Below are 18982 nucleotides of genomic sequence, written 5' to 3'. Positions count from 1 at the left end.
GAAGGGAGGAAAAGCATAAAAGAACATTTTCCCCCAATACAGCGTGAATGCATCAACTGCTGCTGCCTCAGGGTCTGGTTCCCAAGCGACATACGTTGGTACCTGGTGATTCAGTCTGGATGCAAATAGATCGATATCTGGTGTGCCATATTGCTTTGTAATTTCGGCAAATACTTTGGGATTTAACATCCATTCGATGTTATCGTTAAATTTGCGTGACCTGGTGTCTGCCACTGTATTTTGCTTACCTGGTAGGTAAGTTGCTGATAACCAAGTATGTCTTTCGACACACCATTGCCAGATTAGGTTGACCAATTTGTCACACGATATCGACTTTATACCACCCATGTGGTTGATATAAGCCACCACCGTGGTATTATCTAATTGCAACCGGACATGTGCATGATGCGTATTAGATGAATATGCTTTTAAACCATAAAACGCACCCAACATTTCTAAATAGTTGATACCCCGTGTCTGTAGGCAAGATGATTCAGAATTAGTCCATCTGCCCCCTGTGCTGGATTGCATGTTAGTTGCTCCCCAGCCCAAAGCACTGGCATCCGTTTGAATGGTTAATACTGGGTTGGTGATTATTATGGGACTGGAACTGAGCCTAATGTTCCTTGTCCACCATTGTAACTCTGGAATGGATTCAGCAGTTAAATACATAGCTCGGTCAAAGTGACCTGAGTTTTGCTTTAGTGCGTGCACTTTTGCTCTTTGTAAATTTTGGTAGTGCAAAGGCCCAAATTGTACAGCTGGAAAAGCTGCTACCATTTTACCAATAACTCTAGCTACCTGTCGTATGGTTGGCTGACGTTTATGCATTAGTTCGTGGCATGATAGTGCCAATTGTGATGCTTTCCCCTTTGGCAGAGTTACAACCATGCGAACAGTATCAATCGTAAATCCAAGATAGTCCATGGTAGTGGACGGTGTAAAATTGGATTTATCTGGATGTATGACAAACCCCAAAGTTTCAAACAAACGTTTGGTGGCTGCTACTGCCAAAATAGCTGTCTCCAAGGTTTTCCCTACTATTAAAATGTCGTCTAAGTACGCCATGACTATATGCTTTTGTTTTCTCAATAATGCCAATGCGGGTTTTAAGATTTTAGTGAACAACCTTGGAGCGGAGGTTAGTCCATTTGGTAAGGCTTTAAATTGCCATAGCTGTTTCATCCAGATAAATTTTAAGTATTTACGGTGCTCCTTGTGTATGGGTACTGAGTAGTAGGCATCTTTTAAATCAATGCCTGCTAGAAAGTACCCTGTAGAAATCAAAAGTCTGGCGGTTTCAAAAGTTTCCATCTTAAAATGTGTATACTTAACTGACTCGTTTAACGTAGTTAAGTCAATGATGATGCGACATCCACCATCTTTTTTAGTTTTAGTGAAAATATTAGACACAAATTCCAAAGGTTCATGTTTTGTTCTTTCAATGACACCTTTTGCTAGTAGCCTCACAAGTTCAGCTTGACCCTCTTGTTTCTCTTTGACTGAGAGGGTGAATACCCTTTGGGGTATATGCTGAACTGGCGGAATATTTTCATGAACAAAGTCAATTTTATAGCCATGAATGCAGCTTAGTATGTACTTGTCATTAGTGATGGTTTCCCATGCATCCAAAAACAAGTGCAATCTCCCCCCTGATAGTATAGAGTCCCTACTGCTCATATGCCGAGAGGTACCAGACCCACCTACCTCCATGGTTACTGGTGTTAATTTTTCTTCTGCCTCTTCGCTGGACGATGAGGTGTCTGCTGGGCTGTAGAGGGCTGCTGTTGACGTTGATGTTGTTGGGGGTGGCGCATTTTCCATGGGGTCCGCTCTGGGCCCTGGCCTAAAAAAGGCTTACGGGGAATGGTTGCGGACCCCGAGCTTTCACCAGTCCCATATGGTGGTCTATGACTGGTGGACGCCGTGAGGTACTGCCGCCTGGGTTTGTTAGGTCTGCTCGGTCCCAAACCTGCCCTCACGAGACCAAAGGTCTTGGATTCTTCCTCAAGGTCTTTCACCTTTTTTGGAAGATCCTTTCCAAAAAGCAGAATTGGAGGTTCTGAACCCGGTGTTTTGCAAAGTCCCGCAAACTTAGGGTTGAGGGCAGGCTTGATGATTTCCTTCCGTAAAATATTTATCTGGTATTGAGTGGTGCACAGCAGAGCTAATGTATCTTGCTGATTTGTGGAGATGTCCACACCATCAATGGACCGAGCATATGATGTCATCCCTGCAGTCAGGAGTTTAAGGATTTTCTGGAGCTTCAACTCCAGGTTCCTGATGTTCTGCCCCAAATGTCCCCAAATTTGGCTGTTTACAGCTGGTACATTCAATGATGTACAATTTTCTGGGGCTGTATATAGCTCAAGAGCCTCATTGACCACCCGTTCTTGTAGGGGTTTTGAGGACAGGTGGTCAATGCTGGCTGCAAGTTTCGGCTCTAAAGGCCGACCCCCTCGTGGAATGACCACGTAGCGGTTGACCACACCCAGCAGCTCTTCCTGATCCTGTACACTCTGCGTACTCCGGACATCTTCAGCCAACAACCCCTCTTCTTGACCAGCCCAGACCTGGTCGCCAATGCTGCCTTCAAAAGAAGGTGAGGCAATGGCCAGTGCCGTAAAGGGCACTGCGGGAGTACCTGGGCTCCCTTGGCGAGTCTGCTGCTGCTCTCTCAGCAGATCTCGCTGGAGCATTTGCTCCATAAGCCGTTCCATTCGGCTTAGGCGGCTGCCAGTGCCGCTCTCGAGCGGTGTGGCATCTTCATCCGAATCGTCGGATACTACCGCCCGGTTCTGGCTGCAGGTACCTCCAGCTCGCTGCTCAGGCTGCACTAGCGGTGCTGGGCTCGGCTCGGTAGTTGCTGCCGCCTCTTGCCCCCCCTCCAAAGAACGTTCCTCAACGGAAAACGAACGGGGGCGAGCTGCAAATTTCTTTCCTCTGGTCTTGCTCATCTTGGGACCTAAAGCAGACCACAGAGAAAATACTCACGGCCACAGTAGAACTTACCTGTCGGCCCGACTTTTTAATTTGTAGCGGGAGCACCTTGAACTCCCGTTCGTCGCGGGTGCACTGCATGAACGCTAATGTGGCGCACGCGTGCTGGACGGGGTCTTCACGTAGTCACTCACGTGACTCCGAAATAAAATTCCTACAAGCCTCCATTTAAATGATCGCCCCCTAATTTTGTTGTTATGCTCCTTTGTCTGCAACTCTCCCACTGGTTAAACCATCCCTTAATCAACCCTGTCATACACCCTCAGAGGCAAGGTCTCCACTGATCAACGGGGACGAAGTGGTGAGAGTGTCCAGCTTCAGGTTTCTGGGCACACACATTTCACAGGGCCTTACATGGTCCACCAACACCGCTACGCCTGTCAAAAAGGCACAGCAACGTCTGTTCTTCCTGAGAACACTAAAAAAGGTCGGTCTGCCACAACAGCTTCTGATGACCTTCTACCGCTGCGCCACAGAGAGCATACTGACATATGGCATCTATGTGTGGTATCTCAGCTGCACGGCAGCGGACAGGAAAGCTCTTCAGAGGGTCGTCTGCAGAGCGCCGAGGATCATTGGGACACAGCTGCCAGCTCTGGAGGACATCTACAACGCACGCTGCCTCAAGAAAGCCACTAGCATCCACAAGGGCTCCACACACCCATGCCACAGTCTGTTTGAACTACTTCCACCTGGCAGACGTTACAAAGCCTTCTACGCCCGCACCTCCAGACTAAGGAACAGCTTCATCCCTAGAACTATAGCTGCTCTGAATCGGACCTGCTGAGAGCCCGCCAATGCTCTGTCTCTGCCCCAGGATCATCTGGCACAACTGACCCCTGCATGAACCTTTCTTTGCACTTTACCTTGTTCCCCCTTTTCTTTTTCCTTCCCCCCCCCCCTCTTGTTGTTTACATGTTCGCCGTGATTTATTTAAATATTTGATTTGATAGCATCGATATGGAAGCGACAATCAAAATCTCGTTGTACTTGTACAATGACAATAAAGGGTATTGTATATTATTGTATTGAAATGTTGACAATTCCTTTCCCCTCACTGATGCTGCTTAACCCATCGAGATCATCCAGCCATTTATTTTTAGTTCCTAGGATTTTATACTTTTGAAGAAGGCCACCTCTCATTCTTCTAAACTCCAAGTAATACAGATCCAAACTGTCTAGCATCTCTTGATAGGACAACACTCTCATCCCAGAAACTAGCCTGGTGAATCTCCTTTGGGCTGCCTTCAATGCCACCATATTTGTTTTCTAGGTGTGTGGACCAAAACTGCACATAATATTCCAGTTTATAGACAATAGGTGCAGGAGGAGGCCATTTGGCCATTCGAGCCAGCACCGCCATTCAATGTGATCATGGCTGATCATTCTCAATCAGTACCCCATTCCTGCCTTCTCCCCATACCCCCTTACTCCGCTATCCTTAAGAGCTCTATCTAGCTCTCTCTTGAATGCATTCAGAGAATTGGCCTCCACTGCCTTCTGAGGCAGAGAATTCCACAGATTCACAACTCTCTGACTGAAAATGTTTTTCCTCATCTCAGTTCTAAATGGCCTACCCCTTATTCTTAAACTGTGGCCCCTTGTTCTGGACTGCCCCAACATTGGGAACATGTTTCCTGCCTCTAACGTGTCCAACCCCTTAATAATCTTATACGTTTCGATAAGATCTCCTCTCATCCTTCTAAGTTTGGGCCTCACCAACACATGTACAATTGCACAAAACCTTCCTGTTCTTGAATTCCAACCCCTTCACAAATGAAGGCCAACTTTCCATTTGCCTTCCTAACAACCTGTTGGATCTGCCAACTAAATCCCTTTTAGTTGTGATTCTTGCTCAAGAACATCTAAATCCCTCATAACTCACGTGCAGCCTCGCTCCACCATTTGATTATTATTAACAAAAATACCTCACACATTTCTCCATTCAGCTAGGTTTGCACCCAATTACTCAATTCATCTATATCCTGGTGCAGGGTCACAACAACCCCGCCAATTATTATCTGATCTCGTAAACTTGGAAACTTTACATTTTGTTCCCTCCACTGGGTCATCGTTGTAAATAGTAAACAAGTATTCAAAAATTGGTCATCAGCAATATTGCGATCTTTCTGTGGTGACTCCATGATATCATCTGCCTTAAGTGCTTTTCCTGGTAATTCTGTACCACGGTATTCAAAATTATACTTTGCCATAGACACAAAATGCTGGAGTAACTCAGCGGGTCAGCCAGCATCTCGGGAGAGAAGGAATGGGTGACGTTTTGTGTCGAGACCCTTCTTCATACTTTGCCATCCCATTGACATTATATGCTTCTAGTACGCTGCATTTTCAGCCTAGATTACTGTGCTTGTGTTCCAGAGGGGGAAGATGCAGCAGTTGGAAGATGCAGCAGTTGGTGCTGCTGCCTCCATGCTCCAGGAACCCGAGTTCAAACCTGATCTCCATTGCCTGTCTGTGTAGAGTTTGTATGTTCTTCCTGTGACTGTCTGAGTTTCCCCTTGGCGCTCTCATTTCTAGTGTAAAATTAGTTTGACTATTGCAACTATTTACAGATTTTATCTTTAATCCCTAAGGCAAATCCTCTCAAGTCTGCACAAAGCAAGTTTTTTCTCCCCATAACTCAGACTGGCAGTAAGGAGGAATTCCACATCTCTTTTTGTGCATGGTCTAAAATAAGAGAAAGAAATGTGCATTTTCAACATTTTTCAGAAGCTCAACTTGTCCGGAATTGTTTCACCAGTTTGAATGTCCTGTCATAGGAGAAACAAAGCAACCATTTTATTTACGCAGCAAACTCTTGAAAGCAGTAATTTGATAATGAAAAGATAATATTCTGGACATGACAAATGAGGGAAAACATTGACCAGTAGATTACAATCTCTGCTGTTCTTTAAATGCTGCCGGGGATCTTATGAGAAGGCAGGTGATATCTCAGTCTAATACCTCATTATAGATGAGGTTTAGACTTTAGACTTTAGAGATGCACCACAGAAACAGGCCCTTGGGCTAATGAGTCTGCGCCAACCAGCTATCACCTCGCACATTAACACTATCCTACACACAAGGGGAAATTTATAATTTTTACCAAAGCCAATTAATCTAGAAACCTGTACGTCTTTGGAGTGTGGGAGGAAACTGGAGCACCCGGAGAAAACCCATGCAGTCAGAAAGAGAACGTACAAACTCTGTACAGACAGCACCCATAGTCAGACTCGAACTCGGGTCTCAGGTAAGGCAGCAAATCTATCGCTAAGCCACTGTGCCGCCTTAAATTGAGGCATCACCAGCCTTCTCAGGAGTACAGTAAAGAGCACCCACAAAAATAGCAGACTGTATTGGCAACCCAGTTTTCTGAGGCACAGCAGGTAAAGTTGCTGTCACACAACTCCAATAATTTGAGTTCAACCCTGCTGCTGTCTGTGTGGAGTTTTACTGTGACTGTGCAGTTTTGCCTCAGATACTCCAATTTTGTCCCACATCCCAAAGATGTACTGGTTAGTAGATTAATTGGCCCCCAATATAGTTAGTGGTTGGAGGATCAGGGTGAATTATAGGAAAACAAGTGGAAGAATGGGATTGATGAGATTGTTCTAAGAGCTAACATAGACCCAATGGGCTAAATGGACCTCTTCTTTGCCACAAGAAATATGTAATATGGGAAGTATATGAAACCTGCTGATCTGAGGTAAGGCAAGACTATTTCACCACATTCTTGACATACCACATGATACCAGCCCTCAGTCCTGCTCTTGTGGGTTTGCTGAATGTTGGTTGTGGGAATTCGGGGATGGGAATGTTGAAGATGTAAATGCAGCTGATGGTCAGGTTCCTATTTTTTAAAAGAATGGAATAAGATTAACAGATGAATGTGGGCGGCACGGAGGCAATAGGTGGCATGGTGGTGCAGCAGTAGAATTGCCGCCTTACAGCACCAGAGAACCGGGTTCGATTCTGATTATGGTTGTTTGTCTGTAAGGAGTTTGCACATTCTCCCCGTGACCTGCAAGGGGTTTTCTCTGGGATCTCCAGTTTCCTCCCACACTCCAAAGATGTACCGGTGAAAAAGTTAATAGGCTTGGTATAATTGTAAATTGTCCCTAGTGTGTGTAAGATAGTGTTAGTGTGCGGGGATCGCTGATGGGCGTGGACTCGTTGGGCCGAAGGGCCTGTTTCTGCGCTATATCTGAACTAGACAAAACTAAACAAAATGAAACTAAGGAATAAAGAAACACCTGGCATTCAAACAGCGGCAGTGTTACATTGACAGAGATGCAAATGAATAAGAAAATAACTGCAGAGGCTGGTACAAATCGAAGGTATTTATTCACAGAATGCTGGAGTAACTCAGCAGGTCAGGCAGCATCTCGGGAGAGAAGGAATGGGCGACGTTTCGGGTGAAGAAGGGTCTCGACCCGAAACGACGCCCATTCCTTCTCTCCCGAGATGCTGCCTGACCTGCTAAGTTACTCCAGCATTTTGTGAAGAGATGCAAATGAATGTCACCAGATGAAAATTGGAAGATTTGCCAAGAAAAAGAGTTAAAAAGAGAATGCTGGAATCGCTTGGTGGGTCAGATATTTATCTGTACAGAAACAGAACTAATGGTTTGTGACAATGTCCTTTCTCACGTCGTAGAGATAAATGCAGAAGAATGGATTTGATGCATATCGGCGTTGTGGGATATTCAGGACATTACTTGACACTGAAGTCATCAACTGAAGAACTGGTAGGCTGAGTGGGTGAGCACATGTTTGAAGGAGGTGGGGCAGATTCATAGAAGGAATGCAGTAGTAGAGGATCTTGAATGGAAACATATGCTGTTCTTAACTTCAATACATGGTGTGGATTACCAAAATAATTAGAGTGCATCTGGAATTTGTCCATGGTGTTCGTTTTAGTATAGGTTATAATGTTAGATTGAGGTCCTGCAGTTTTACTAGATTAAAGTGGGTCCGACCAAAATTTGTTCATTATCTTCTTGGACCTCTATTGGTACTTTAAAGGAAACCGGACAGAATTTATTTGTATAATTTAAATGACCTTATCTCATTTAATGATCATATCAGGCTCTCATTTTATAAATGGCTGATCAAGATAATGTATGGGATGCGCACTTCCTGTTAAGAGCGTGGTGACTTTTTGTCATGTTTCAGAAGGTGTCATGGTGTATCCTCCAAGCTGCCACGGTCTGAAGAAGGGTCTCGACCCGAAATGTCACCCATTCCTTCTCTCCCGAGATGCTGCCTGACCTGCTGAGTTACTCCAGCATTTTGTGAATAAAACGGTTTTATAGTGACTTGTTTACATTGGCAATTCCCTTTGGAAACATGGACAGAGGAATTTTCTAGTGGTAAAAATGTTGCCATAAAAGGCATTAGAAAACATGTAAAGAGGAAGTAAGGTTTGTCAGCAAGTAATAGGTGACAGATTTAATATAAGGTAGGTAATTAAACAATTCTTAATTAAGTTTGTAACTTGTAATGTTTTACTGAGAAACAGTAAACCATTTTTTATTAACAGTTGCAAAATTAAGACTTTTCTTCAGCACATAGGTCTTTACTGATTTTTGAAATGCAGTGGGGTGACCTAAAATACAACAAGTACCTTTGGAAAGCTATATGTTCAAGCTATAAACATGTGTCTCTGGATTATTAATCCAGCCCAAAGGTCACTGTTTTGGCAACATAGCTACTATGTGACTGTATGTGTCAAGTAGGGGGGACATTAAACTACTGCTGTTTGGCAGATTCACTGGATGAGGAACTTGGGTTTTGTCCACATTAGAATGAGGTTCACGATCTGAAAATATTATGAGAGAGAAGACACTGGAAGCATTGTCTCAGAATTTGATTCACTGCATAGTTTAGTTTAGTTTTATTTAAAGATTTAGTTTAAAGATACAGCATGGAAACAGGCCATTCGGCACACCGAATCCACGCCAACCGGTGATCCCCGCACACGAGCACTATCCTACACACACTAGGGAAAATTGCTATTTTACCAAGCCAATTAGTCTACAAACCTATGCATCTGGTGTGTGGGAGGAAACCGGAGTACCCGGAGAAAAGCCACACAGGTCACGGGGAGAACGTAAAACTCTGTGCAGACAGCACCCGTAGTCAGGATCGAACCCAGGCCTCTGGCGCTGTAAGGCAGCAACTCTCTCGCTGCACCACCATGGGAAAACTTAAGGAACAGCTACCAGGTTCAGAGATCAGCATGCAAAGGGGGCCTTGGAGACGGGGCAGGTTGTGTATAGGTTTAAGGTTCTGATGCTGTTCTTTGATGGCAAACCAATCGAAACGCAGTCAACGTATTAGTGAGCAGATCCTGGGATCTGAATATAAGGAGAAAGGGAGGCTTGAGGTGTGATACAATTGTACAGAGGCTTTATCAATACTGTGGTACAGGCAACCTGATGCTGCAATGATTTGACCATGTAATAGAGAGCGGTTTGGAGGAGATGCTGAGGGTGAGTCACAAAATCAGATAATCAAATAGTCAAAAAGCATTCAAACAGCCTTTTCGGTCCAACTAATCCATGCTGACCAATATTTTACATCTATGGCTCGTCTTATTTGCTTTGGCTTATCTAAATCTTCCTATCCATGTACTCGTCCAAATGTCTTTTAAATATTGTTATTGAACCTACTTCACCCATTTTGTCTGGCAGCTTGTTCCATATACATATCACCCTCTGTGTAAAAGGTTTGTTCCTTAGGTTCTTATTAAATTTTCCCCTCTCCCCCTAAACCTATGCCCCCTAATGTATTCCTGACCCTGGGAAAAAAACCTCTGTATATTCAACCTCATGGCGCCCCTCATGATTATATATACTTCCATAAAATCACCCATCAATTTCCTATGCACCAAGGAGTTAAATGCAAATTTATCTAATCTCTCCCTATATCTCAGTCCCTCAAGTCTTGAACACATCCTTAAACACCTATTTTGTCCTCTAGATTGACCTATTTTGACTTCTAGATTGGAGAGCAGGCAGGATCAGTTATTATGGCATCTCCAACATTCCCTCTGTCCTTCACTGGAACGTTACCCTGAATTATATGGTTGAACTCCTGCCATGGAGGTCAAAGCTACAATCCTTGCCATTTAGAGAGTTCCAACTGCACTCATCAGAAGGAAGGGGAAGGAATATAACTCAAATTGGGGCTGTAATGGAAGGAACTGCAGTTGCTGGTTTAAACCAAAAATAGACACAAAGTGAGGGAGTAACTCAGTGGGACCGGCAGCACCTCTGGCGAGAAGGAATGGGTGACTTTTCGGTTCAAGACCCTTCTTCAGACTGCAGTCTCCAGAAGAGTCTTGACCCGAAATGTCACCCATTCCTTTTCTCCAGAGGTGCTGCCTGTCCAGCTGAGTTACCCCAGCATTTTGTGTTAAATTGCAGCTGACTCTCCTTGAATGATTAAAACCCCACCCTGCTACCATTCTCTCCTTATATAATTTAAAGCCCTCAGCACCACCATATAAATCCTTTTCCCTTCCTCATCCCACTACATTCACTACCGCAGATGAATTGCATCTTTAAAGTCTTGATATTTGTGAGTCTTTAACAGTGTCAAGGGCAGTAGGGTGCACACCATCCAAATTATGCTTCTGGCATCCAATGAGTAGCAGAGAATTGGAAATGTACCCATTAATGCAGTTTCAGTTGGTTTGCCAATTTATATAGTGTTTGATAAACATAAGTTTCCATAAACAAAATCCCTCATAAAATCCCAAAAATGTTTTATTGGCGCAATTTCCAGGTTTTAATATATTTTTAAAATCCTCATGCCACAAAAATATCCCAAAAGGGTTGGGAATAAATGACTAAAAAATAATATGTTCTCAATATACAGACTCTGCTTTTCTTATAGCCAAGGGATCCCAGATGTACGAGTCCCAGGTGTTAGCTATCAGGCCGGTAATCTTTGGCAGAACATTTATATAGGTGACAAAATTGGCCTGAAGGCAAATATTTGACCTTACCTTGAAGTGATAGAAATTTACAATGTAGAAGTAGACCAAAGATAGACACAAAATGCTGGAGTAACTCAGCGGGCCAGGCAGCATCACTGGAGAGAAGGAATGGGTGACCTTTCGGGTCGAGACCCTTCTTCAGACTAGTCAGGGGAAAGGGAAATGTGAGATATATAGACGGTGAAGTAGAGAGATATAGAACAAATGAATGAAAGATATGCAAAAAAGTAGAATGATAAAGGAAGCAGGCCATTGGTGGCTGGTTGCTAGGTGAGAACGAGAAGCTGATGCGACTTGGGCGGGGGAGGGATGACGAGAGGGGGAATGCAGAGGTTACTAGGTTTTAGAAATCAATATTCATACCACTGCGTTCTCAGCTGCCCAAGCAAAATATGAGATGCTGTTCCTCCAATTTGCGTTTAGCCTCACTCTGACAATGGAGGAGGCCTAGGACAGAAAGGCCAGTGTGGGAATGGGAAGGGGAATTAAAGTGTTTGACGACCGGGAGATCAGGTAGGCCCAGGTGGACTGAGCGAAGGTGTTCAGTGAAATAATCGCCCAGTCTACATTCGGTCTCACCGATATACCTGTATAAGAGTCCACATCTTGAACAACGGATGCAGAAGATGAGGTTGGAGGAAGTGCAAGTGAACCTCTGCCTAACCTGAAAGGATTGTCGGCGTCCCTGGACAGAGTCGAGGGAGGAGGTTCATGGACTGATGTTGCATCTCCTGCGGTCGCAGGGGGAGATACCTGGGGTGGGGGTGGTTTGGGTGGGAAGGGAAGAGTTAACCAGGGAGTTGCGGCACATCTGTGTTCCATACCAGGATATCCAAGATGTCCTCCTTCTTTAAGGAATGGGGGTTTCCCTCTTCCAAAGAAGGAGGACATCTTGGATATCCTGGTATGGAACACAGATGTGCCACAACTCCCTGGTTAACTCTTCCCTTCCCACCCAAACCACCCCCACCCCAGGTATCTCCCCCTGCGACCGCAGGAGATGAAGCCCTCATATGTGTCTCTCTGATAAACCGCAGCTCCGCCCTTGCTCCCCCTCCCCCTAGTCACAACAGGGATAGAGTCCCCCTAGTCCTTACCTTTCACCCCATCAGCCATCGCATACAACACATGACATTTTTGCCACCTCCAACGGGATCTCACCACTAGTCACATCTTCCCATCTCCACCACTTTCCACTTTCCGCAGAGACCGTTCCCTCCACGACTCCCTGGTTAACTCATCCCTTCCCACCCAAACCACCAACCATAGGAAGCAGTGAGCTGACATGGTATTTGACTAAATAGATTCCTCTGGGCTGCCGTGGTTATGTTGGGCAGAAAGACCTCATTGTTCAGGAAGGCAAATATAAATTCTCAAAGCTTTGGCTTGAAGCTGGGTTTGTTAGAAAAACGGTCTGTTTATTGAAAAGAGATTTCTTTATAGTTTTTTTAATTCTTTGCTGATCACGCTATTTTAGCAGTAAGAGGATTTTTTTTAAAGTACATTAAAACGTGGAAACTGCCTCAACTAAACATTTTTGAGTATTTTACGAGGAATTCTGTTTTTAGATTTATTTTTAACAACTTTATATAAAATAGCAATCAAGATAATAAAGAAATATATTCCAGAAGAGAGATTTTGAGTACTTTATGCTATTGTCCAAAGTTAAATGGATCCAGTACCAAAGTGCCTTGACTTGATTTAAAAAGGACTAAGTGTGGCCTCTGAATTGCATGCCCTATACTCTTTGTAATATGTCTGTGTTGTAGGAGACAGTCAAAGCAGCAAAGGTGATGGCTATGAACTCAGGCCTTTTGGCTTTTCAGCAGTGTTCTCCACCATTTTATTTGGTTAAAATATATTGGGATACTAGATTTTTCAAGGACCAGGGTTATTTGCAGCTGTAATTAGAGGTGCAGAGAATCATAGCCAGATTATTATGGTTGTATCTGGTGAAGGGTGCTATCTCAGTGTACGTGAGCTAGCGATTCAGGATACCTCAGGATACCCGTGTCTCCACATCACGGGTTGTATGCAAATCCCGAGAACCCCTGCAAAACGCTCCAACATGATATAAGAATGCCACTGAGGCGAAAACTTGATCTAAAATAGATGTTGGTGGAGATGAGTGAAATACCAACATGTCTGGTGCTGGAAACTTGCTGTATGCAAATATTCACAGGTCATGCTGCTTTCCCATGTCACTGTCAAATTTCTTCAAATCCACCTTTTAGTTACCATGGGGAGACAAAGTGTTGGTCAGGCAGCATCTCTGGAGAGCATGGATAGGAAATGTTTTGGGTCGAGACCTTGCTTTTCACCATGCTCTGCCTTATTTATTCACCGATAGTTCTCCGCCTGAAGCATCTTGGCGAGATGTCCTGCCTCATAAGTAGTAAGTAAATTCAGGTGGTTTTGTTCAATGAAGGAGAATTCTCCTCAAAATGGCTCAGGATGGCTGTGCATTAAAGAAGTATTGTGGGGAATTAGAAGAACTCTCCCTTACAATACTCTTAGTACTGCCAAGAGCCATACCTGCAGCCAGCAGCCAAGAATTAAACATTGCAGAATTGAACTGCTTCTGTCACCTGCCTTTGGCCCATCTGATCATGGATTGGCATAAACTCCAAGATTACCAAGTCCATGGTTCTGGTCACTGACCAGGTCTGGTCCAGGCAGGGTCAGTCCTTGGTTCACTGAGCTCCCCAAAGAATGCAGAAGTAAAAACAAAGAAGAGTATTAGTCTGAGAGCTGAGCTGATGGATACTCCAGCAGAACTTGGAATAAATCAGCAAGGCAGATCGTTGATTCAGCAAGCCATGATCCTATGAATGATGTGACCTGTTAGAGTCTGATAAAACAGTTCAGATGAGCTTTCTATATTTAATTGCATTTACATCTGCTTCGTTCAGGAACTCACAACTATCTCTTTGCTCACTCCGTTTCCAAATCCCTCTCCACATGTTGCAGCCATAAGAAGATTCTCAGCATGGGTGCACCCACAGCCAACAAATGCAATGTGTGAGAGTGACCGCGGTGCATCAATGTAAGAGAAAAGGGAAGTGTACACATCTCTGAAGCTCCAACTGATCAGAGACATATGTTAACATGATCCTAAAAGATGCAAGGATAGGCTCAGTTCAAGGGGTGTGTATTGAAAAAAAGCAAAGCTCTGTCAAGCACAGTGAACCTTCATGAGCGCAGTATTGGGTTATTTCTCAGTAGAATCATGTTGAGTTATATAAATTCTTGGCACAGAAGGTCATTTAACGCATTGATTCTGCAATAGCTGACAGAGCTATTCCAGCTCCCAGACCCTGGCTCTGTATGTCATGGGATGTTCAGAGTACTTTTTAAAGAAGATGTCTATTTCGAGCTCCACACCATTTTCAGTCCATTTTTCCCAGCCCGACAACAAACTGTAAAAGTGCTTTTACAGTTGAGATCCTCAACTGGTCAGAAAGTGTGCGAAGAGAGAAAAACAAAGCTAATGGTTCAGAATGATGGCTGTTCATCAGGACTTGGAAGATGGGAAAACAAATGGTACAGTGAGAGAGAATTAGAGGAGCAAAAGGGGGGGGGGGGAGCTGTTTTGCATGATGGACATGGGTTGTGTTTACAAAGCTCCTCAATTTCTTGTAGTCTTGGGCAGAGCAGTTGCCATACCAGTCTGTGATGCATCTGGATAGGATGCTTTCTTCAGTACATTGGTAAGAGTCATTGAGGATGTGTGCAACTTCCTCAGCCTTCTGAAGAAGTGGGGGCTGTCTTGAAGTGTGCTGTCTTGGCTAATGTGTCAATGTAATTGCACCAGGACAAATAGTTGGTTATATTTACACCAAGGAACTTGGTATATTCTACCCTGCTTCCTGAAGTCAACCAGTCTTTTTGTTGTGCTGACATTAAGGTATGTTATAGGTTGCAACTGAATCTGTACTACTGCCTTTTCAGATATCTCATCAATATATCTTTTTTGCTTATACTAAGCAAAAAAAAAAATGCATGCATGCTTCAAAATTGTGCTCTGATCAAAAGGATGCTAAGCATAGATGTGGGTGAAGAGCTGAAATGTTGTAGTGTGGTAATCTATTGATTATAGGCGAAGAAATCCCAGAAAATCCTTTATCTCATCTTCATTTCCGTGTGAAAAAATTCTGACTTGACCATTTTTGATAGCTCCAGTCATTATACACACAATGAAAAATTATTGGGTGATAATGAATCATTGATGGATAAGTTTTTTTTCATGTCTCCGACATGGTTGACTGTAGGCTTAGAATTCCAAATGGTTTTAATTTGGTTTAATTCCAAATGCTGAATTCCAGAGTGTTTTCTCCAAAGCTGCTAGAGGTGCCACCTTTCAGATGGGTCATTAAAATGTGCACCATTTGTACTCTCGACAGGATGGAAAAGAGTTCAATGGAATTAAGGGATATTGTGGCCAAATTGTTAAATTACCGGATCAGCAGCCAGATTCTGGACCATTGATCCAATGACAGTTCAAATCCCACCATTCAAGTCCTTAAATTAAGCTGGAATTTGTAACAAGGCCAGCTGGCATCAATAATTGTGCCCATGAAACTAACTCGGAAAAAATGACAAGTGGGTAGAGCTGGAGGCAATGAGTGGTGCATCAGTCATCAACACTATGCCAGTAGCAGCATTTGCTTAATGATATCTCCTTCCATCGGGTGACTAACAGGTTTAGGGCAAATCAAAGGGCATCTTTCATTGAGTTGATGATCTTCCAACAGCAGTTGATATTTGTTTCAGTGTAAGAGTGGCCCATAGATAGCAGAGAAGTCTGATACGCTGCTGCCCAGGATAAACCTCGATAAAGAACTTTCCCAGACCTTCTCAACAAAAGCACGTTAACAAAAAGTTGAACGATCATCTCGTGTGCTTGGTAGCCATCTTGAGGGTAATTGTGCAGCGGGAGTGAGTGTCCTGTTAGGATCTGATGGGGTGGGCCTCCCTCTCACTGCCAACCAGGTAAGGTCTTGGTGGTTCCTTGTGAGTTCTGAGGGCATTCAGTTTTGAACAGGTGATAGATTGGAAAGGTTTGGAGGGATATGGATCAAATGTAGGCAAATAGGACTAGTGTAGCTGGGCATCTTAGTGGGCATGGATGAGTTGGGCCACAGTGCCTGTTTCCATGCAATATGACTTTATGAATCTACAAATCTATCAATGTGTCAGAATCAGGCCTTGTGCCACAAAGGCTATGGAAATACATTCCACATTGGACATGTACCAGTAAGCCATCCTAAAACTGACATCCAATCCCTTCTGCTTGTTAATCAAAAGCATGGGGGGCCCTTGTTGATTCCCATGGATACCCATGTTTGAGGCCATGGTGGAGGTGGCAGTGTACGAGTGGGACTGGGTAGCATAGCTGAGGGAGAGACCAGTGGAAGAGCAATGACCTCCTTCTGACTTCCACATAGCGGCCAAGGGTTACCCAACCCATGATCTGCGCACTCCATTCCTCATCCATCCCCAAATGATCCCTCCCAATGACTGAAAAGCCCTGATGCGGGTCACATCAAAATGAGACAAGAAATTCGATTTTAGATGAATCTTGTACCTGTTCCTCACTGTACTTGTGCAGATGACAATAAGCTTGATTGACCTGATTTAGACTAAATTACAGCCAAAAACAATTCCTTCTTGTTTAACCATCCTGTAGCATTACATTGTGAACAGCTCGATTGTAATCATGTATTGTCTCTCCGATGACTGTTTACCTCGGTACATGTGACAATAAACTAAACTCAAACTCAGACCTTCTGTTAATTGCAGCAGATTAGGGAAGTGGAAAGATATGACACATGTAAGTACAAGGAGATGAGGGAGCAATGCCTATATGTGCCTGACTGCACAACGACTTCCATTTACATGGTGCTTTGAGCATTGTAAAGAACAGAAAACACTTCAAATGAATAATTCATGTTTGGCACAAAAGGAAAATGACATTCTTTATTGAATGAAGAATGAAGGATGAAGAACGATTATTCACCAAAGGTTTTGTCAAAATGAAAGTATGTCTTTAAGCAGGAGAGATAAGATGGAGGCAAAGCAAAATAGGGAGAGAATGAAGGATCTGAAGGCACATTGCCCATTGCTGGAGAGGAGGAAATGCCAGATGTCCAAGAACACAGACCTGGAGGAGCAGTTTAACTGGAGGCCGCATTAACTTGAAGATAATGTTTATTAAATTGAAGACGTCATGGGAGAGCAGGTCAGCCAGCTGAGATGTGATGGGTGAACAAGCAGCAGAGTTTTCGATGAATTGGGTAAATCAGAGAGGGTGCAGTAATAGTCGAGTCCAGCGGCCAGATGCCTAACTCCCATCAACTTTTGTATAAACTGGCAACAAGTTAATGTCAACCTGTTATTTTAAATATTGAACTTGCAGACCTTTGATCTGCTTGTGAAGCAGCATCTTAAATTGCTTCTGTTTTAAAAGCTTTTCACAGCATAAATCATTCTTTAGCAGAGCCTGTTCCTCATCTCAACTATCCTGTGGAAAAAACAAAACATTCCTTTAAATCTTACGCCTGGCAATTTTCCTCTTACACTTATCTTATCCATGCCTCTCGCCAGTACATCCTGCAATGATTTATTGAATCACAGAACATAAATAATTTGTGGGTATTGGTTCATCGGGATTCTCCCTTCAAAGGAATTCAATGATTCAGAGAAGCATCAACTGTAGAAAGGAGTGCGAACAGAGAATGCTGGAATTGGTCAGCTGTTCTGGCAGAATCTGTGGAGAGAGAACTTCATCAGATAGGATAGAGAGAAGCTGCTGTTCACAGTGAGCAGTTCAAGGCTAGACACAACTTCAAAGTGAAGACCATAAAATACAAGGGGATGAGATTTTTATTAAGCAGAAGATGATTATATTCTGGAATTTACTATTCAGGACTGAGGGAAGGGGGGGAGGGGGGGGGGTGGAGATGGAAATATAATAATTTGGTGCTTTCAGGAAGAATTGGAATGGCCCCTCAGAGCTTAAGAAATATTAGCAGGAGTAAGTGAGAGCCGTCTTCTGAAACCTACCCCACGATTCAATGAGATCGTTGTTGATCTGAAATTAGCCTTTGAATAATATTCTGATAAGTTGCACAGCTGTGGGAAAGAACAGAAAGATATAGGGATGAATTAGATTGCTATCCAGTGCATCGGTATGCATTCAAATGGCCAAGTAGCCTCTTGATGTGCTGTGATTTTGGCCTGTTTTAAATGTGACATGCAGTGTTCCATTCATGCACTTTGGCCAAATGTTGATGGAACTGGAAAGACGCTTTAGAGCTGGATGACTGAAGATCAATAGCTCGCAAGGTTGAATATCAGGTGTGAACCACCTAATCTTGAATCCAGGCAGTCATATTCAGACTTTACATCTATTCTTGATACATAAAAGTGTTGTTGTAGCATCATGAAGTCATATATCACGGAGACATACAGCGTGGGACAGGCCTTTCAGCCCACAGAGTCAATGCTAACCATCAACCATCTATTTACACTAATCTAAGGAAACCCTGCTGATTTATTCCCCCCCACATTCCCATCAACTATCCTAGATTCTACCACACACTTACACACATGGGAAATCTATAGTGGCCAATCAATCTACCAGCCCGCATGTCTTTGGGACGCAGGAAGAACCTGGAACCCCCAGGGGAAACTCCTGTGGTCACAGGGAAAAGATGGAAATGCCACAAACAAAGCAGGATTGAACCCAGATTGCTGGCACTGTGAGGCAGTGGCTCTATTAGCTGTGTTACCCAATGAGCTCCTGGATTCAAGGGGAGCTCAGGGGTGTAAGATATGGCGTGGCAGATCTTACTTTTTGCAGATGGGAATTAGAGAGTGGATTTGTTACCAGGAACTATTATATGTTTAATGGAAACCAGCCATGGAGATGTGAACATACGGAATTTGAATACCACCTTCCAGCCATTCATCTAAT

The sequence above is a fragment of the Rhinoraja longicauda genome, chromosome 9 (genome assembly GCF_053455715.1).
Source record: "Rhinoraja longicauda isolate Sanriku21f chromosome 9, sRhiLon1.1, whole genome shotgun sequence".
NCBI classification, from domain to species: domain Eukaryota; kingdom Metazoa; phylum Chordata; class Chondrichthyes; order Rajiformes; family Arhynchobatidae; genus Rhinoraja; species Rhinoraja longicauda.
The sequence above is the reverse complement of the archived record's forward strand: the minus strand, read 5'-3'. Positions refer to the sequence as shown.